Consider the following 19,831-nt stretch of genomic DNA (forward strand, 5'->3'; position numbering starts at 1 on the left):
GGTACCAAGGATACCCAAGAAAGGTATAGCTGCAGAAGGCAAGATTTTTTGTTTTGCCTCACTTGAAGATTTTTGCTGCTCATTGAGATGGTCTCCCTTCATAGAACCCTGCCTGGCTACACCAATCAAACTTTCCTGCTGGAGCATTTTGAGGTAAAAAAAAAAGTGGCAAAGGCACCGATTACAAGTTTAAGGCCAAATACAATCCCTGCACAAACAGGTGTTTGCAGAGGCAGGGATCAAAATAGTGAGGTGCATGATAATTATTATACCCTCACAATTTCCCCTGATTGAGTTCAGTAGGACAAACCTGGAAAATTGATTGGGGGGGTGGGGGGGGGTCAGGAAAAAAAGGCAAAACATTGTAGAATTTAATGTGCTAGATTTCTATCAGCTTAGGTGAAAACCTTGAGTATGAGGTATTTACTATCCCCATGAGAATTGACTGACTCCAGAGTAAAAGTATTTACCAAGTGTAATATTTACCAAGTGTGGTAAGTAGCTCACACTTTCCCCACTATATGGAATCAGTGCTTTATGTGAGATCAGGAAAATGTGGCACAGTTATCTTGGTGATAAGAAGAATTAGTAGATATATTTTCAAAGACTGGCATGCTTGATCCTTTTGGTACCCAAATTCAGAGCTTAAGCAGGACTCTGAAAACGAAGGGGCAGATTTATCAAGGATTATGCATCACACTTGCACCACACAAGGGGGCGCAAGGGAACCACAAAACCTGAGTCAAATTTATCAAGCCACACAAGGCCATCTTGTGTGGCCCTAAATGACTTGCTAAATTTGGAGTGCAAATCACTGCATTGCGTTACTGTTCCCCTGGTAGGCAACCTATGGGTGGAGTGTGGATGTTCCCCCACATCTATGGTGCATTCCTAGATTTACCATTGGCGGTAGACCTGGGAATGCGTCAATATGCTACGCCTCCCCAGGTGAGGCCTATCGAGGTGAAATATCTTTATTTCTCCACGTTGGTTGCCTTTTCAATGTGTGCTGCATCCTACAGTAGATAGCGAGACAAAAATTACTCAGAGGATTGTTTTAGTTGATTACAGTGTTTACCACGCAGGCACCCTTGAACAATGGTGCAAGGGTGCCTGCATTGGCGTTAGGCAGCCAAAAGGGCACCATCGCAAGGGAAGGACAGGAATGAGCTGTATAATGTTAAAAACGATGCAAGGTGACTTGCTGCCTTGCGTTGCATGAACATTTGATAAATATGCCCCTAAGTAGCCAACTTTATTAGACTTTGTCGGCTTAAACATCTCACCTTACTGCACAGTTGGATGTGGACTTCCAGAAAAAATTACTAAGGGCCGGATTTAGATCTTGGCGGACGGGTTACTCCGTCACAATGGTGACAGATATCCCGTCCGCCGAAATATAAATCCCATAGGATATAATGGGATTTATATTTCGCCAGACAGGATATCCTTCACTGTTGTGGCGGAGTAACCTGTCCGCCAAGATCTAAATCAGGCCCTGAATCAGAAGGCAAAACTCTTGAACGTAGTGACTTGCTATTTTTACCTGGCCCCTCCTCCATTGTGGTTGGCTTGAAATCTTACCTATGTCAAGGTTAATCGTAACCATAGACAAGTTGCAGTTTCTTGGCACGTTTTGAGTTAAAAGCTTTATAAATTCAGATCTCTCTTTTCCTTCCTCAATTTTGACCATTTTGTGTCATTTTGCATGACATTTACTAGTTTCAAATTGATTTAGGAATTTAATTGATTTGGTTCTTTATTCTTTTCTAAGGGATCCTATCACATTTGTGCCATTGCTGACGTTGGTAAGCCTAGGATAAAGACACTGGATTATTAACTTTGTTGGATTTCATAGTTTGCTCTCCCACAAGGTAATTATCTAGGTTCTTACAATATGCCAGTAGCAGCTAACTCCAAGGATGCCCAACTGATACCAGGGATCAAATTCCAGGGATGCCCAACTGATACCAGGGATCAAATTCCAGGGATGCCCAACTGATACCAGGTTCTGAAACAGAAGCCCTGAGAAGCCACCATATCAAAGTAGTATCCTGGGCTCTTTCTGAGATGGCAATAATGGAAAGGATGCTGACAATACACAGAACATAGCCAGCATATTTTAGCTCCATAACTTTGGCAGGGATTGTCAAAATTATACTCCTAGAATGGACACACCATTTCTTCATCCACTTCCCCATCCCTCACACCAACCCAGCACATCAAGGCCAATCAAAAAGAAGACTAACATTTTGGTCCTTCAAAGACTTCCTAATAGACATAACCCATAAAAGAATTCATCAACCTATCAAACTCTCACCTATCCACATTAGATGTCAACACACTCTTCAATATGTTCAATGAACCACTGATATCCTAGTCCTCTAAACCTAAAGCATCAGCACCACAGTGCACCGAGGAATATTCAGAAAACAAGCGTATCAGATTATAGGCAAGAACAAAATGGAGATAGACTAATGTCCAAATCACCTCAATCAGCTTAGAGCTCTAAACTTATCATGCAGATTCCTCATCAATTAAACAAAAGACACGTTCTACATAGATATCATCTGCAAAACAACTGACAAAGACAAATCTCTCTTCAAAACTGCCCAGCAGTGTGCCACTCTAAAGTCTTTAACCTCTTTTGGCACAGTGGTCACTCAGACATACTCAACTCTCAAAAGACCAACTCTACCAACAACAAAATTACACCATCCTGATGTTTATTCAAGATCACACCCCACCCTCTCCTCAAAATTGCCTTCAACTCCCTCAACCTAGTTGCTTTTTCAGATGTCCTCAAGACATGTCTAATCCTACTCCTTGTCAAGAAACCTACCTTCGAAGTGAAAGATGTAACAAACTACCTTCTTGTCGACCTTTCTAGAGAAAAATCATTACGAAATCAGACTCCACTCAATTACAGGAGGTGATCAAAAACCTCCTTATAGGATTACATATCTGCAGGGCCAGACTAGAAACCAAAACCGGCCCTGGCAAAGTGCTCGGCTGCCCCATCTCCCCCTCCCCCCGTTGGGATGGGGGTGCCGCCGATCTCTTTTCCAGGGCCGGTTTTTGGTCAATTTTGTTACAGGGCCGATTTTGCAGCTATGCTGCAAAAACAGCCCTGTAACAAAAACGGCCCTTAGGGGCCTAAAACCGGCCCCCACCCGTGCGGCCCAACAGGGGATTGCCCGGTGCCCGCTATGGCCAGTCCGGCCCTGCCTATCTGGCTTGAGACCATATTGCTGCTGAGAGAGAGACACTTTTCAAGTAGTCGATGATGCCCTCTTCTTCAGTGACAAACGAGCCTTGTGTCCTTATTGACCACTATTAAAGTTTTACATTTTTGGAGCAATCAAGCACCAAGCATTGATCCACACCATAGAATCATGGAGCTTTCTCTGACACAGACCTGCAATGGTTCACCTCCCACTTCACAACCCATCACCAACGCCTGTCTTCTGTCTAGTCCCCAGGGATCCATGTGTTCCCTGTCATTTTTATCCTCAACATGGAGACTCTAGCATCCATACTTAACAGCAACTTCAAGATTCAACAATTCACTAATGATACAAAACTCAATCTCAAAGTCTCCTCACAACATTTATCCCCTATCTCCTTCCAGCCAAATCCAAAACCAAATGTTAGAACCTATCTAAATCTCAATGCAGTACAGATTGAGCTACTCATGTTTGCTAGAAACAACAAAGGGTGGCAGACTCAAGCTTGGCTATCTGGCATTCCCCTTGGCAGCTGCTGCATCCAGCTGATGACTAATGCAAAAATCCCTTAGTTTTTCCATCAGCAAAGATCTCTTCGTCAAAGGACACATTGCCAAGAAACTCTGAAATTCGCTGTACCAGTTGTCTTTGCTAAAAAAAATGTGAATCCCCTAATTCCAGAAACAAGCTTCAGAACTATAACTAGACTGTAACTGTTCTGAAAGGAAAGCACACAGGGGCATATTATCAAGGACGGTGTTAAAAATGTTCGCCGGTTTAGCGGCAGAAAACTTCCGCTAATGCGGCGATAATGGGCTTGATAATATGCCCTTGAGAATTCCAATAGATTTCCATGTTCTGGTGTGAACATGGGCTTCTATTGGAATTCTCAAGGGCATATTATCAAGCCCATTATCGCCGCTTTAGAGGCAGTTTTCTGCCGCTAAACCGGCGATAATTTTAACGCCGTCCCTGATAATATGGCCCACAATGTCTTAGAGTTAGTCTGGGGATAATTTAGTATAGCATTTGATCAGGATAAATATTTAATAGTCAGTCTTATGGTGGGTCAGAGGTGATGTCAAGTGTAAGGCAGCATTCGTGTGAGTATAAAAAGAGCAAGATCCATGCTATACCCTTACCTGGTGTTATCTGACCCTTCACTACAGAGTATCTTTCATATATGTATATAAGATGGCTCAAGTATCATCAGTAATTGTTTCCCCTTTTATTCTCCTTTCTTTGTGCACAGGGATTCCTGGTTGAGGGTCCTTTTACTAAAAGGGATAGAGTTCAGACGCCTGTCACGCCACCAGCCCCAGCGCACTTGTCAAAGTCAGCATTCTCACCTTACAGTCGGAGCTTGAGGAAATGTAGTGCCTAGATTATGAGCTGCCGGGCTGCTTAGCATCCTCACCTCTTTCTTCTTGATGTTTCCCGTTTTGGGCTCCTCAAGCTTTTTGGCAGGCTCTTGGATCCAGCAACAATTTTTGCCTTCTCACTCCCTGTGCAGCAGTATCACCATCCTCTGGCTTTTGGTCTCTCTACCTTCTCTTGGTGACATCTTATATTTTCAGTCTATTATCTTCATCAAAACTCAACCATTCTAAATATCGTGCATTGATTTCCTCTCCTTTTGGGGTGAGGTGCATGGCCAGGCATCAGACAGTCTATTGTGAAAGGCCTCCAGCTGGTGGGGATGTATCTGTCTCTATATTTTCATCCCCAGTTAAGTATGTAAACAGTGGCACTAAAATCAACACCACCCTGTCACTGGCCTCCGCTTTCAGCTTATGCTGATTTGACAAAGAAGAAAACAGGAGCCATTGAAGAAGGTCAATTGGGCACAATTGGTGACAAACAAATCAATGGCCCAGGAGATATTAACACAGAGGCCCAGATCTAATGAGGACTTACATTGTCCTTGCACGACTGGGATTTACTAAGCCATGCAAGGAGTGATTTGTGTGACTTTCTAAAGAAAAAGTAACGCAAGGCAGCCTCTTGTGCTGCGTTGCGTGTCACAACATCTGGGAGGTGTTCTATGGGTGAAGAATGTGCATTCCTGTGCACTCACCCATGGAATGTGGCGCATTCCCAGGTTTACTAAAATGAGTAAATCTCGGAATGCATCAAAATGCTATGCTGTCCCAAGTGAGGCGTAACAGGGAGAAATATTGTTATTTTGCCTTGTTACTTCCTCTTTCTAGGCGTGATGCAGTCCACATCACACATTAAAAGAGGAGAATGCCTCTAACAATTGTTTTTGTGTAGGAAGATGTCTCTTCCTCCAAAAAACTATCCAGTCTGTAATACAGGCACCCTTGCACACTAGTGCAAGGGTGCCTGCTCCGGCGCTAGGTTGCACACAGTGAACCATGGCAAGCAGAGAGCAGAAATGCCCATATCTTTGTATATATGGAGTATTTCTTCTCTCTTCCTTTCACGTGATGCAAAGCAGCAACTTTATATGCAGCTCTGTGCTGTATTAACTTTTCATAAATATGTTCCAAAGCATCAATAGCCCATTTCACATTAATGAATTATTGTTCCATCGTAGAGTATTAAGTTTCTCTGGAAGGCAGTTTACAGCTTATGAAATCTAATGGGCGATTGGGCCATTCAGATTAGGTTTGAATAATTTACTTGGCAGCCAACACATGAAGGGGTTAATTTGAAGATGAAACAGTTGTGAAAATATAAAAACCAAGGGCTGCAGTGCCAATAGGTCTGGCTTATGAATTAAAGTGCCTATTTTGTCATTGATGAGTTGAGGCACTCAATAAGCCATCATAGATGAACTCTGCAACTCATCTATTCATTCATCTGTGCATCCACTCACTGGCTCATTCTTACTGTTTGGCACAACTACAACACACATAAACTCAATAACATATGCAATAACATTGACAAGTATAAAAAATAAAACATGGTGCAGTCCAAACTAGTGGGCACATGCTTGTAATACCAAAACTAAACATAGCAGCCGGTATCCATCTTGCAGTGTTTAAGAAATTGGGTTATTAGTTGAGTGGGGTGGAAGCCCTAATGATATAATAACCACAATCCTTGTCAGGGTGAACCGTAGAAGTCACTAAATAAACCTGTGCTTAACCCTCTTGTAGCCTGGCACAAAATCAGTCAGTCTTAACTTAAAGGCAATGTGTAAAGTATGCATGCAGCGCTCAAACTGTAATAAAGTAAAAACACAATACAAGAAAAATGGAAAACCAATTTAGAAGAATAGATCCAATTTTACGGAGCCGGACTACGTTAAGATCCTTCGGAGAATATTATGTACCATGAATCGACAGCATTGGCTAAGGCACTAAGATACAGACGCCGAATTTTGACGAAGACAGCCACAGCCGTCAAGACAAAGGAAAAAGGGAATAATAACTAAGAATACCGGCAAAGATAAGACTGGGAATAGTTCTGAATAAGTTCCCCGAGGATATCGGTATCTTGAACACAACCAGTCTCCTCAAATAAAAAGACACCGAAAATTGATTACGTGGCGAATTTACGACCCCACTTTACAGTTTATTTTTATTTTCTATTTTTATTTTTGAGCAGCCTAATACTGGATGTGAGTATTCTTACACCCTTCTCACTATGGCGTCTCTTTTTCTAGCATACTATGCTGACTTGTCATTGTTTTTATCCATTTGTTTTTTTATCCATTAGATTTTTCGTTTTTTGCCTATATATCCTTATTCACGAGATTTCTTCTTGAAAATCAACATTTATTTTTAACCTCAACCATCTCGTATGTTGTTTGCAAATAACCGTCATGTTAATCATCCTAACATCCTAAGGTAACGGTCCCAATCCAAGATGGCCGCCCCCGGATGTTTTCTCCGAGTACGAGTCCCTTCTTCCCTTTCCACTTCAATTGATCTACATAAACAACACCTTTCCGGAGACACGCCAGAATGCGGTCCGGTTGGTGTTAGCCCAAGTAGGTGTTTAGAAGCGTGGCTGTCCGTGTACAAGTAAGTGAACGCTCTGGGATAGTTTTTTCATTTTCATCCCACTCGCTTTACGGAGAACATCGATCTTTTTCGGTTTCCGAAAAGGGCGCGCTTTGACCACGAAGCACACCACAGCTTTAACGGCAACCTTTACATTATTTCTTTAGATGTACAAGATCGCCATTGCCCCTCCGTTGACCATGAGGCATATTAGTGTCTTGTAAAAAGTATGTAAAACACTTATTTATGTCACCTATATGTTTGTGTATGTGTGTTTCGTGTTGTGTCAGACATGTTATTTTTATTGGATATTGTGTTAAATCACAATCACTTTTCAGCACAAAAACGCCGGCATGGAGAGAGCGAATTAACATTCATCTGTTTTCTTCTTTTTTATAAAGAACCCACAACGAGGCACATCATAGACTGAAGCGATTGAACACTTGGGTGTAGTGTGCTCACAATTGTTAAAGATAACAGTACTTATGAACTACTTTTTTCCAAAATAATATGTGTCTTATTATCCTACAGATTTCGCCTGACGTACATTACGTATGTATCATAAATTACGCATGCCTTACAGTTGCAGCGTCTCACATATTGCACCTTATCAAGGTTAACTGGGAGTGGCACTGTCTCACTGGGCTGGTCCCGGTGTTGTCCTGACGAAGAGCTGGGGAAGCTCGAAACTAGTTGACCTGACCATATGCTAGGTACACCTATTCATTATAACTAGGGACTTCAGCATATCAACCCATTTTTAATTTTTTCAGCTTAGAGCATTAATAAAGTTTATTTGGCCCACTAGCTGATTAATTTTAAACTCCACTCCACTCTTTCACTTGCACTACACATAGTCTGATTGATTTTTTAGTGCTCCTACGTAATTCGCAAGTCGCAGCACGCCTCAGTCCGTAGAGGACTGGGAGGACCCCAATGATGAAGCATGTCACCGTGGGGAAACCCTGGTGAGTGAGGGGACTCAAGAAAAGGACAATTTTCCCCTTTTCTAGAATTGGTGTGTTTCAGAATCAATTTGTTTTCTGACACCTCCCATCCCCCTAGGTTAGGTTCTTTTACTTGACTAGTTCAGGTTGTTGTTTGATACATATACTGCTGGAGGGTGAACCTAACCATCAACCTCTATTTCCCCCCCTTTTTTTGATAACCTGGAAGTTTGCATTGACAGTCATCACAAGCAGTCGATTCTTGACACGAAGAGGTCACTGTGCAGTTGGAGGAGCTCAAAACATATGTAGCTCCACCTTTACTTATGGAGGAGTTCACACTGAGGCCAGCCAAGGATTCAGGAAGTAGGTCACCGATTGGGGTTCAGAACTCACTCCACCGGCATGGTAGGTAGTCCTAATAGTAACAAAATCATAGCAAAGAAAGGGGTGAAGGTAAAAAGTTTGGAGGAATACCATGCCAAGGATGTCAGGTCTAACACAGTGGTATTGTACTTAATCTTTGTTTTAAAGTTCTAGCACAGGAGCCATTTTTAGAACCAATGCACTGATCATCTTCAAGTGGGAAAAAACCAATGATGCACTACGGATAACAGCAATCCATATTGGTCATCTGGTTTCGAGAAAGTGGCAATGCTGGAGGTAGTGCATTGCATATGAAATGAATGGTACATAAGTGGCAGTTACCACTGCCTGGAAATCTGTAGTATCCCCTTAGTAGAAATTAAAATAAAAAGAGGGGAAGCAAGTAAATGAAAAGGGAAGTATGAAAGGAGAATATTTTAATCTAAATGACTTGCCAACCAGTCCTGACATTGTAGCACATTCATTTACGGGTGGATGTTCATATCTGATCAAAAATTCCATTATTCATCAGAGCACGAGAGGCAATGACTGAGATGGGTTTAACAATTGCCCCATTTAGTATGATGCAATGCATAGAACCAGAGTGTGAAAGACAAGCCAAGAGACCAATGGAAGAAGAGGGCTGAACCAACGTCTATATTTATATATGGCTATTATTTATAATCCGGAAAATCTCCGCAATAATCCCAATCCAGGACTCAATTTAATTTAAATTGTCATCCTGTTATTATTCTCTTTATTGCAGAGGTCCATAGTTTGATCTAGCCAAATAAAAAGAAAACAGGCAACTGGCTAATTTAAGAGCAGAACGTGATGAAACTCCAGATATGAGTAGGGAGAAATGGAGTAAAACATGTTTTTGCTCTGATTGAAAATAAATGAAGCATTGTGAAGCATTGTGCCTGATATGGAACTATGGGGGACAACTGAAACAACATGAAATAGGGCCCAATTAAGCGGAAATCAAATCTGTATAATTGTTTGAAATCAATGTGGCTACATCAAGATACATCAGCAATATTGTCAGGGAGTAAACATAGGCTGTTGAAGGCTGAGAACTCTGGATTCGTAGTCTATGAATCTGAAGAACTTGTGGATATCTAGAGAAGAGCATATGTTGGGATGTGCAATGTAGAATTCAAAGAGGATAATGCATCACATCAAATTGAGCTCTCTCTGCCAAGATGTTAAGATATTAGAGAGAGAATGAAAGGATTGCTTGGTTAGGTTGCATTGCTTGTTAACATCTATGATGTATCTAAATAAATTGTGATGATGTGTAGATAAATAAAAATTCCAAAATAAAAATTAAATCAGATTTGGAAGATTCTGTTTTGAAGGGTATTTTGGGGCAGATTTACAAGCCCCTTGCGCCTCTTCTACGCCGCCGTTGCGTCACTTTTGTGATGCAGCGGCAGCGCAAAACCAGCACCATGCTGCGGGGTATTTACAACGTGACGCATCTGGGAGATGCGTCACGTTGTAAAGTCCTGCGCCAGAAGTAGGTGTTCATGCGCAGGAGGGGCGTTCCGTCGCAGGAACGCCTCTTAAAAGTGGCTGAGTGAAATCTACAAGATTTCACTTAGTCACTTTTGAGCCCATGCTGCGTCAAAACCCTGCGCCTGCTTGAAGCAGGCGTAAGGATTGACGCAGCATTGTGAGGATAGGGCATCCCAGAGCCTTGCTGGAGCTGCGTCGCGCTTGCGACGCAACTCCAGCAATGCGCTGCCTTTACAGCACAGATGCGTCACGCATCTGTCCGTTTTTTGCCCCATGGTGTGCCGCATTGTAAATGCGGCGCATCCATTGTGTCGGAGCCGTAACGCACAATAACTGGCGCATCCCTGATGATATGCAGGGATGCACCAGTTATTGTAAATCTGCCCCAGAGTGCACAGAATTTGATAACGCCACATTGTTAAAATCATACTGACTTTAACAAATGGTTTTCACAGTAAAGAAAACTAGGTGCACTGCCTTTGATCTGGTCTGCCTACTATGAAAGGTTATGACACAATCATCAAACATAACATATCCCATTTCCTCAATCTGCCCTATAGCTTATCACAATGGCCAACTTGTGCCTACTGGTGTGAATGCAAGCTTTCCCACACAGCAATGATTAGTCAATAAATTACAGAGGTTTGCAAAATTGCAGCTGGCCAAGTAAAATATAGAGGGCCTGGCAATTATTCACTACTGCCAAAGAGGCAATTAACACAAAAACCCTTGCCTACTACAATAATCTGTAAATTCTGTGTAACAAAAAACTTCTATGCGGGCTTTCATACATAGTAATGAAAATCCACTCTTAAATGGCCTAATATTAACATATGCTTTTCACTATAAATATGTCAGGCCTACTGCCTTTATCCCAACTTTCCATAATATAGCCGTGATCATTGGCTTACCACCATAAGCCAAAAAGTGCAATCCAAGCACTATTGGCAATAGAAGCACTCACCTTTGCTTCTATCACTTGTAGTCAGGGAAATCAACAGGTGGATGATGCCTTGGCCCCCCCGACCCCCCAACTCCCCCTCCCGTCCAGCACTCTGAAAGCTTTTATTTTGTTGTCTGGTGACAGCTGCACTGTCAAATCAGGCCTGTTCTGAACAGGATTCGAACACATGTTTGCATTCAATTCAGAAAATAAGTAAGGATTGAGAGAACTGGATTGGGATATCGGAAAGGAGTGTTTGTTGAAGAAAGCCAGTTGGAGGGCTGTCAGTGGGAAGGACATTTGTATTTTCCTAGTCCACTCTGGCACCTGGGAGGCCCTTTTTAGATGTCCCCTACTATTGGCAACACACCGATTATATCCATTATAAACGTTTTGCAAGAAAAAACACAATGGCAAACCAAATAGGTCTGCCTCTTAGTTTCACAAGTGAATCCTATTGGCTTTGCCACTGTTTGTGTGTATTAACATGTAATCAGGGTCTGACACTACTTGAGAGACTCCTGAATGGGATATATATGTCCCATAGCCTGGGCTTTAAACCACAATTTCATCTAACCAGGCCTGTGGATATGCAAGACCTGAAAATCACACATGAACCATAAGTTGTTGAAAGGTATTTGGGTCCCATGTAGTTTAGAAAAAAGTACAGGGGATTGAAAACACCAGAAGTGGTAAAAAGGGTAGTTTCTTTCACTTGGCTGGCATGAATGATATTTGTCAATATCCCTTTCTTTAATCAATGGTGGACAGGCTATAGGATGTGCCCAGCCTGTCCACCATCTCACCTATCAATGTAATGGGTTATGCACAAAACTGGGAAGTGCTCTTAAGCTGATGGAAATCAAAACAAAATTAGATACTACCAGATTTATACAATAGGATCACTTCATTTGCTCTAGATGGCTGGAATATTGAAGAGTCTAAAATGTGTGCTATCTCTACATTCACAGCCTCTCTTGGACCTTGGTAATTCAAAAGGATGCTCTATGTCTATACTGTTGGGTTTTGTCAGGTTATGATTATGAATTATATCTGTGCGTCCAGGTGTCTCTGAAAAAGGGATGGAACATCATGTATGAGGCTTGCCTTATACCTAAATTTCTGTTAACTTGGTACCTGAATGTAGTTCCACTGAAGCAGGTAGCCCAGTATGTAGAACTCAATCTTGGTTGGGAAAGTAGAGCTCACCATAAACGATGTAAGGAAAGGATTAATAAAACTTTCTGGGAAATCTTCCCATTTTTTAAAGAATTGGCTGACAAATTAGTTCTGCTCATCCTTTGGGTTACTGGATAAACTTCCTCTATATGATACGAAGTTAATTGGTAAATTTTTAAAGGGCCTTTCCAGCAAGCTAGAAGGAGAAGAGGAACCAGTTCACTGGACTTAAATACTGGTAGGAGAGTGGTTTTGTCTACAAAAAGGGGGGACTTAGGGCTTTTTTACCAGGTCCAGTATACATGCCCAACAACTAATCAATACAGAAGGGTATGCAGTTCGTGACAGGATAGGACAGAACAGGTTGCTTAAGTGAGACTCAGCTCACTTGATAGCTAGATGAAGGAGGGCAATTCCTCCTTTCGGAATTAGGACCCTCACACACCCAGCCAGCTAGGTGCCATGCTTCATCATAGGGTCTGCTCCTCGTCGGGTCGGAGCTGCAATACCCGGAGGGCACCCTAGAAGGGGCTGTTTAGCAGAGATCTTTTATTCCATGCCGTTAGGTGAAGTGCGTGTGAGGTGCCAAGTGAGTGTAGATGTGGAGAAAGTGAGGCTAAAACAGGAGGTAGAGGTCCAGTCAGAACTATTTTAATGAGTGTGGCCCTTATCGTGATTAAAACTAAGTGTGGCGCACCCCTGTTGTAATGTTACAGGGTACCGCGCTCTAAGATCAACATATTTCTTGTCTAAATGTCAAATAGACGGCAATTCATCAGTACCAAAAACAAGTTCTATCTACACTGTCAATGATGGTCCAGTGTAATGAGAGTGATAGACCACACACAGCACCCTAAGTGTGGTACCTGTAAATCTAGGCGGTCAACCTTTAAGAACAAAAAGAAATTCACAGCATAGTTATGTGGATAATCATGACATTTTTCGCACAAATTATTAAATAACCGTGCAGCACTCAACCTGTGAGGAAAGCATGCTTCACGCTGTAGTGCTGGTGACCATGCAGAAGGCGAGGATCTTAAAATTAGAATAAAAACATTTCAACCTCATGGTCTCAGTTTGGCAGAGTCGTTGAAAATATGCGAGAACTCACCCCACTGGGGTCAATGGCTCGTGTCAACATGTTCCGGCAGGTGTTGACACTGAAAGGTGCAGGGTCCTACAGAATGGAAATGAGGGAGGAATTTGGATTGTAATGTGAAATGCGGTATAATACAACTGGTCAGTTGGAGTCCCCACCTGTAGCAGTGGCCAGGGATTCAATGGACACCGTCGGGCCAGGGTGTCCATTAAGCTTGGTTGCAAGTGCCAAAACAGAGTGCAGAGGGTGCGGCCGTGTCGGAATCATAGAACAGCGCGGCACGGCGCAAGGTCGCACAGCCCAGTGTATGTTTGACATGCTAGTCTACTAGCCTCATCACAGTTTCCTTTATCGCCTGTAGTTAATTAATGTATTCTAGCACAGGCCTTTTATGCCATTACATTACTTCTATCAGCCTCACGCTGTGTCTAAAACAGCCAAAGACTGTCTCCGGCAAAGGTAGTCAAAATGGGAGAACCTGATTGCCCACTGATAATGGCACCAAATGGCATATGAACATCTGAGGGTGTAACCTGTCCCAGTGACACCTGTTTCCTTGTAGTGTTCTGGTTAGGTGGTTGTCCAACAGTTTGTATACCTGTGTCCTTGAATGGGACAAATATGTGTATTCTGGATCTACACGTGTCTCTTAAAAGGAATTCATCTGGGATAATCAACAGCTCAACAAACTCTTGCTCCATTGCGGGTGCCTTGATGTTTCGAAGTTAAACATTTTCCGGGTATTAGGTGGCAAAAACAGCCCCACCAGATCCAGTCCCACCCTCCCACAGTGGTTGAACTGTTTGAAATTGTAGTGGGATCATTGAGCTGGAACTGTAGGCTGGTTTGACAATACTTCCTCACATGTGCATATATCGGCCTATCCACAATAGCCAGTAATATCTCTGAAATAGTGTTATGTTTTCTCCATCCTAAATGAAAACCCCAAAATGTATGTGTGAAACTGTAATGCATGTGATAACAAATGAGGGACAACCAATAATTTATTTGGGGGGGGGGCCTAGAAACTAAACCTTTTCTTTCAGGAAATAAGCACCTACATTTGTGGCTTCAGCCTCATTCAACATGTTATACCAACCTTGGGCAAGATTAGAGTCTTCAGAAATTCTGAAATTCCAGTGGGGTTTCTCTTTTCTCTCTTTGTAATCTCTAGAAGGTTCTGGGGGGGTTCCCGTCTATGTTTCACTCAGCCATTTTCAGCTTAGCTCACGTTTTGCCTATATGGAAAGTCGTCCGTAAATGTAGACCTACTGAAGCAGAACCAGTAACGCACACACAGCTTCCTCTTATGTGTCTACTCTTGTCATTGGACCCTAAGATTAAAATGACTTATGATAGAGTATTCCTATAGGCCCTTTTAACCACTTATTATGTTGATCTCCTAGACATAATAATATCTAAGAGCTTCCTTAATCAATATTGAACCCACCTGGATGTACTTACATTCCAGATGAGGACTCAATGAAGAGGCATGCCACTGTGATGATTTGGGTAAGAGACCTTTTTACAAAACTGTTCTATTGTGTGGAGGCACACACGTTAGACATGAAATAAAATCGCAACTGAAGAATCGTAGATACTGTAGAATTGGAATGTTGCTTTTTAGTAGGCTATATCTCTTTGTGAATAGGTTTCGCAATCAATCACAGAGAATGTAACTTCAGTTCGACAATTTTCTGCAGGGCTGGGCGGTCTGTTGGTCTTGCAACGATGGAATTTGAAGTTGTCAGTAACTAATATGAAATCTTCAGGAGAGCTGGCGTCATCCTCACTCTGGCTAGTATAGTGTGGCTGAAGAGTATGGGCATTGTGAGTTAATGCTTACAATCACCAAGAGGGCAAGTAATCCCGATGACTGGCTCTTTCATATATTGCTGGAGCTGAGCAAAGTCTGAACTTATAAAGGATTCTATTGGTGAATTGTTTTAGGGTATTGAAAGGAAAGCTCTTCGCTCAGTGGCGGCTGCCACCGAGTAGCACGGGTGGGGAGATAGAAAAAAAAAAAGAAAGGTACTTGTCTTGCTGCCGGACTGCCGCCTTACCTCACGTTGTCCTCCACTGTTCCTGCTTGAAGCAGGAAGTCCACCCAGGCTCCCCATAGCCAATCACAATGCTGCAATGCAGCATTGGGATTGGTCTGAGAGCCATAGTTCCGTGCTCAGACAGGCAGTTGTAGCCTGTGCATATTCGTCAGCAGGCTGTGTATAACAGCCTGCTGGGGAACACACACAGTACGCATGACTATTTGGCTGGCCCAAGATGACTGGCCATCCCGCTATGCGCACTTAAGTTCCCACCACTCCTCCCCTTGCTGGCTGTGACCACAGCCACGCCCCACCCTGTAAACCTGCCTGACCAGGGAAAAATAACATAACGTTATTATCATTTCCTTTTTCCGCTGCTCAAAATGCAGTGAGGCTGCGCTCCTCAGCCTTAGCGGAGGAGCCACCGCTGTCTTCCATTTTCCATAATAGAGCCTAGGCATAGTCCATATTCATGGTTTCAGTGTTTATTTTCATGGGACAAACTTTTGCTATGTGTCTTCTATCCTGCAATTCCTATCTCTGCGACCCCTTTATTACTGGAGAGGAGATTGGGGTGCTCCAACATCCAGCAAGTATGATGTTCATTACTCTTTAGGTGTCTATGGGCTTTTTGGGGAGGAGTCCTAAAACAGAGCAAACAGGCTGCAATAGGCCTAAAGCTTGTGTTCTATTGTACACAGACCACTTGAACTTGCCTCTTAAGTCCATGAGGCTTTAGAACAGCGCTCTTGTGCTTCCTGTAGTTACCCAGTTTTGTTCCAGAATGTGTTTCAATACATCTCGCCATTGATGACCAATTGTTAGAGGATGAATTTCTATTTCTTGTCATATGGGGTATACCCCTTATGGTTAGTAGTGTGGAAAGGGGATTGGAGCTCCCCTCCTAATTATAGAGTGATATATTGATCCTCATCACTCCTAAGGTAATGATGTATTTCAGGCTATGATTATAAGGTCTGTAAAAAATGTAACCCTGATTCCTCTCCAGGCGCATAATGTTGAAGCATTAACCTCATCGCTGCTTATGACGGAGTGGTTCCGTCATGCGCGTCGGTCGCGCTGTGCGCATGACGGCACCACTCCGTCACGGCCCCGCCCGCGCAGCGAACCTTCAGCACGGCGCGGTAATCCGCGCCGCGCTGAAGGGGTTAAGGAAGGTGCATTTGAATGCAACCAGGCATCAACGTTCATGTCAGTTAATCTAAGGATGGCCATATCCGGGTCCCGCTGCATGATAGTAATTTGTGACTTGGTATTGTGGGAAACTGAAAACAGGTAGGAATCTTCCAAAGTTTTTTGTGGTTCTTGCAGTGAGCCTCTACAATCACAGCCCAACCTCCAACTGACACAATTCCAAATCAAAGTTTTGTCTTACAGGATACTTTCTAATAGAACATGGTCTAGGGATTGCAGAATACTTTTGTTAGAAGCGGGATTCCCTAGTTGGCTGAGGTAGGTGCCTTAGGCCAAGTAGGGACCCTTGCTTCCACGTCAGGGAAAGGAAGGACACCTTCTCAGATAATCCATGCTCAACCCTTTGCTAGCTTGGCACAAGCAGCTAGGCTCAACTTCAAGGCAAATGTGTAAAGTATTTGCAACCATGCTCCCAGTGACCCAATGGTGACACCACAAAAGGACTCCACACGAGTTTCATATAAAAACAAGTATAAGTTTATATAAAAAGATATACGATGAGACCACACAATAAAAATCCAACATATGCGTATTTGTAATATACCTCCTGTCCGGTTATTAGGCCAGCCAGCTCTTGTAAGTTCTGGCGGTATTAATGAGCAATTCTAGGTGATCCTATGCAGTCCTAATGCAAGGTTATGCAGTTCGTAATGCAAGAATCAGGCACTTTGCAATGTAAAAATAATGCAGTTTGTGATACAAACTAATGCAATGAGTAATACAACAATCAGGCAGTTCATTATGCATAAATAATGCAATGTGTAATGCAACAATCTGGTAGTTCATTCTGCAAACTAATGCAAATCTTAGTACAACAATCGGCAGTTCGTTATGCAGAAATAATGCAATGCGTAATGCAACAATCAGGTAGTTCATTCTGCAAACTAAGTCAATGCGTAATGCAACTATCAGGTAATTCGTTCTGCAAACTAATGCAATGCGTAATGCAACAATCCAGCAGTTCGTTATGCAGAAAGAATGCAATGCGTAATGCAACAATCAGGTAGTTCGTAATGCAGAATGAATGCAATGCGTCATGCAACAATGAGGTAGTTCGTTCTGCAAACTAATGCAATGTGTAATACAACAATCCGGCAGTTCGTTATGCAGAAAGAATGCAATGCGTAATGCAAAAATCAGATAGTTCATAATGCAGAATTAATGCAATGCGTAATACACTCCAGCACTGATCATGGTGCTTCCGACGGTCTCTCTGTCCCTCGTACTGACTCGCGGTCAGTTTCCGTCAACACGGTCTGGTGTAAACCACAGTGCAACTTCTCACTCTGGCCCCGGTACTGCCACTCCTTGGTGTGTACGAGCCGCGATACGAGCTATAACAGAGGATCATGCTACAACAAGGGGAGAGGCCGAGGGCGCCTCTCTCCGAGCCCGCACCCCGCCCCAGGTACCGACACACGTTACCTGAGGTGCGACCTCGCTTTCCTCTCCGCCACTCGCGACTTGGGCCTCCGATGCGACTTGGGTGATTCCGGGCCGATGACGATAACAAAAAATCCCAGGCTGCAACAGGGCACACAACGTCGCTGAGACTCACTTGAGTTCCAGGTGCACATGATCACAGGGCATTTCTCACGAAGGTCTCAGGCTGTACAAAGCACACGCACACAGCATCGCTGAGACTCACTTGGACTCCGGTTGCACACGATCACAGTGCAATCCTCACGAAGGTCTCAGGCTGCACGAAGCACACGCACACAGCGCCGCTGAGACTCACTTGGACTCCTGGTGCCCACGATCACTGGGCATTCTTCCAAGGGTCTCAGGCTGCATAAAGCACACGCACACAGCGTCACTGAGACACACTTGAACTTCTGGTGTGCACGGTCACAGGGCAATCCTCACGAAGGTCTCAGGCTGCACGAAGCACATGCACACAGCGTCGCTGAGACTCACTTAGACTCCAGGTGCACACGATCACAGGACAATCCTCACGAAGAGCTCAGGCTGCAAAAAGCACATGCACACAGCGTCGCCGAGACTCACTTGGATTCCAGGTACCCACGATCACACGGCACAGCTTACGAATGTCTCAGACTGCCAAAGGACACGCACACAGCATTGCTGAGACACTTCTGGAAACTTTTGTGTTCCTGAGTTTCCACAACAGGGAGCCAGCTTACCTAGGGCCCTTGGGGTTAAGTTACTTCAGGACACAGCACAGCAAAGTCCTTTCAAGCAGGGGGACACAACACACAGCAAAGTCCCTTTAGCCTCTTCGTTGGTTAAAGCAGCAAACTGCAGGCCAGCCCCAGAACACAAAGCAAGGGTCAATCCTTTCCTTCAGTCTATTCAGCTGTTTCTTCCTTGGCAGAGGTTCCTCTTGACCACAAAGTATTTTCAGTCGTTTTCCAGTCTTGAACAGTTCCATTCCATTCCAAAGTCCAGGGGTTTCAGCTCTTATAGTTATACCCCTAAATGTCTTTGAAGTCTTTGTGTTCAGGGGGGCACTGACCCCTGTCTAAACCAGTTCTGGGTGTCTCCCTGCCAGTGACAACTCCTTGCTTTGATAGTGGGGGTCTGAATCCTCAATCACTCAGCAGGGGATGGAGCCATTGTTTTATGGCTGCAGCCCAGGCCTCTTCACCTCCAGGGGATACTCCTCCCCCTTACACTCCAGATCCAGGTCAGCCTGTTGCTGTCTCACCTCCTACCCTGGGTCAAGACATTCCCCAGATCCTATCACTTTCAGATCCAGACAATCAATCCGCAACCACGCAGAGACACACAGAAATGTTAAAGCACCAAAACCCAGCCACTTCTAAAAGAGTGGTTTCTAAACACACAATGCAAACACTACCTTCGCAAAACGATGTGTTATTGAATTGTGAGTTCAGACATACTAAACTTCATCTCTCCATCTTAAGCCTTTGGGAAGATAGGCTGGACACATATTACACAGCCTCCCCATCCTGTCCCATAGGCAAGATAGCCTTGCAACAGTGAAAAACGAAATGGAGAGTATTTCACTGTCAAGACATGGTACACACCTCAGTACATCTACCTTTCAAATACACTGCACCCTGCCCAGGGGGTACCTTGGGCCTATCATAGGGGTGTCTGATGTGCATAAAAAGGGAAGGGTAAGGTCTGGCAAGTGGGTGCATTTTCAGGACAACATGGCAGTTTAACAAACTGCACGCAGGCACTGCAGTGGCAGGCCTGAGTTCTCTCTTTAAGGTTACTTGTGTGCGTGGCACAACTCGTGCTGCAGGTCCACTAGTAGCATTTGCATTACTAGCCCTGGCACACATAGTGCACTTTACTAGGGACTTTACTAGTAAGGCAAACATA

The sequence above is a fragment of the Triturus cristatus genome, chromosome 5_1 (assembly GCF_964204655.1).
Source record: "Triturus cristatus chromosome 5_1, aTriCri1.1, whole genome shotgun sequence".
NCBI lineage: Eukaryota > Metazoa > Chordata > Amphibia > Caudata > Salamandridae > Triturus > Triturus cristatus.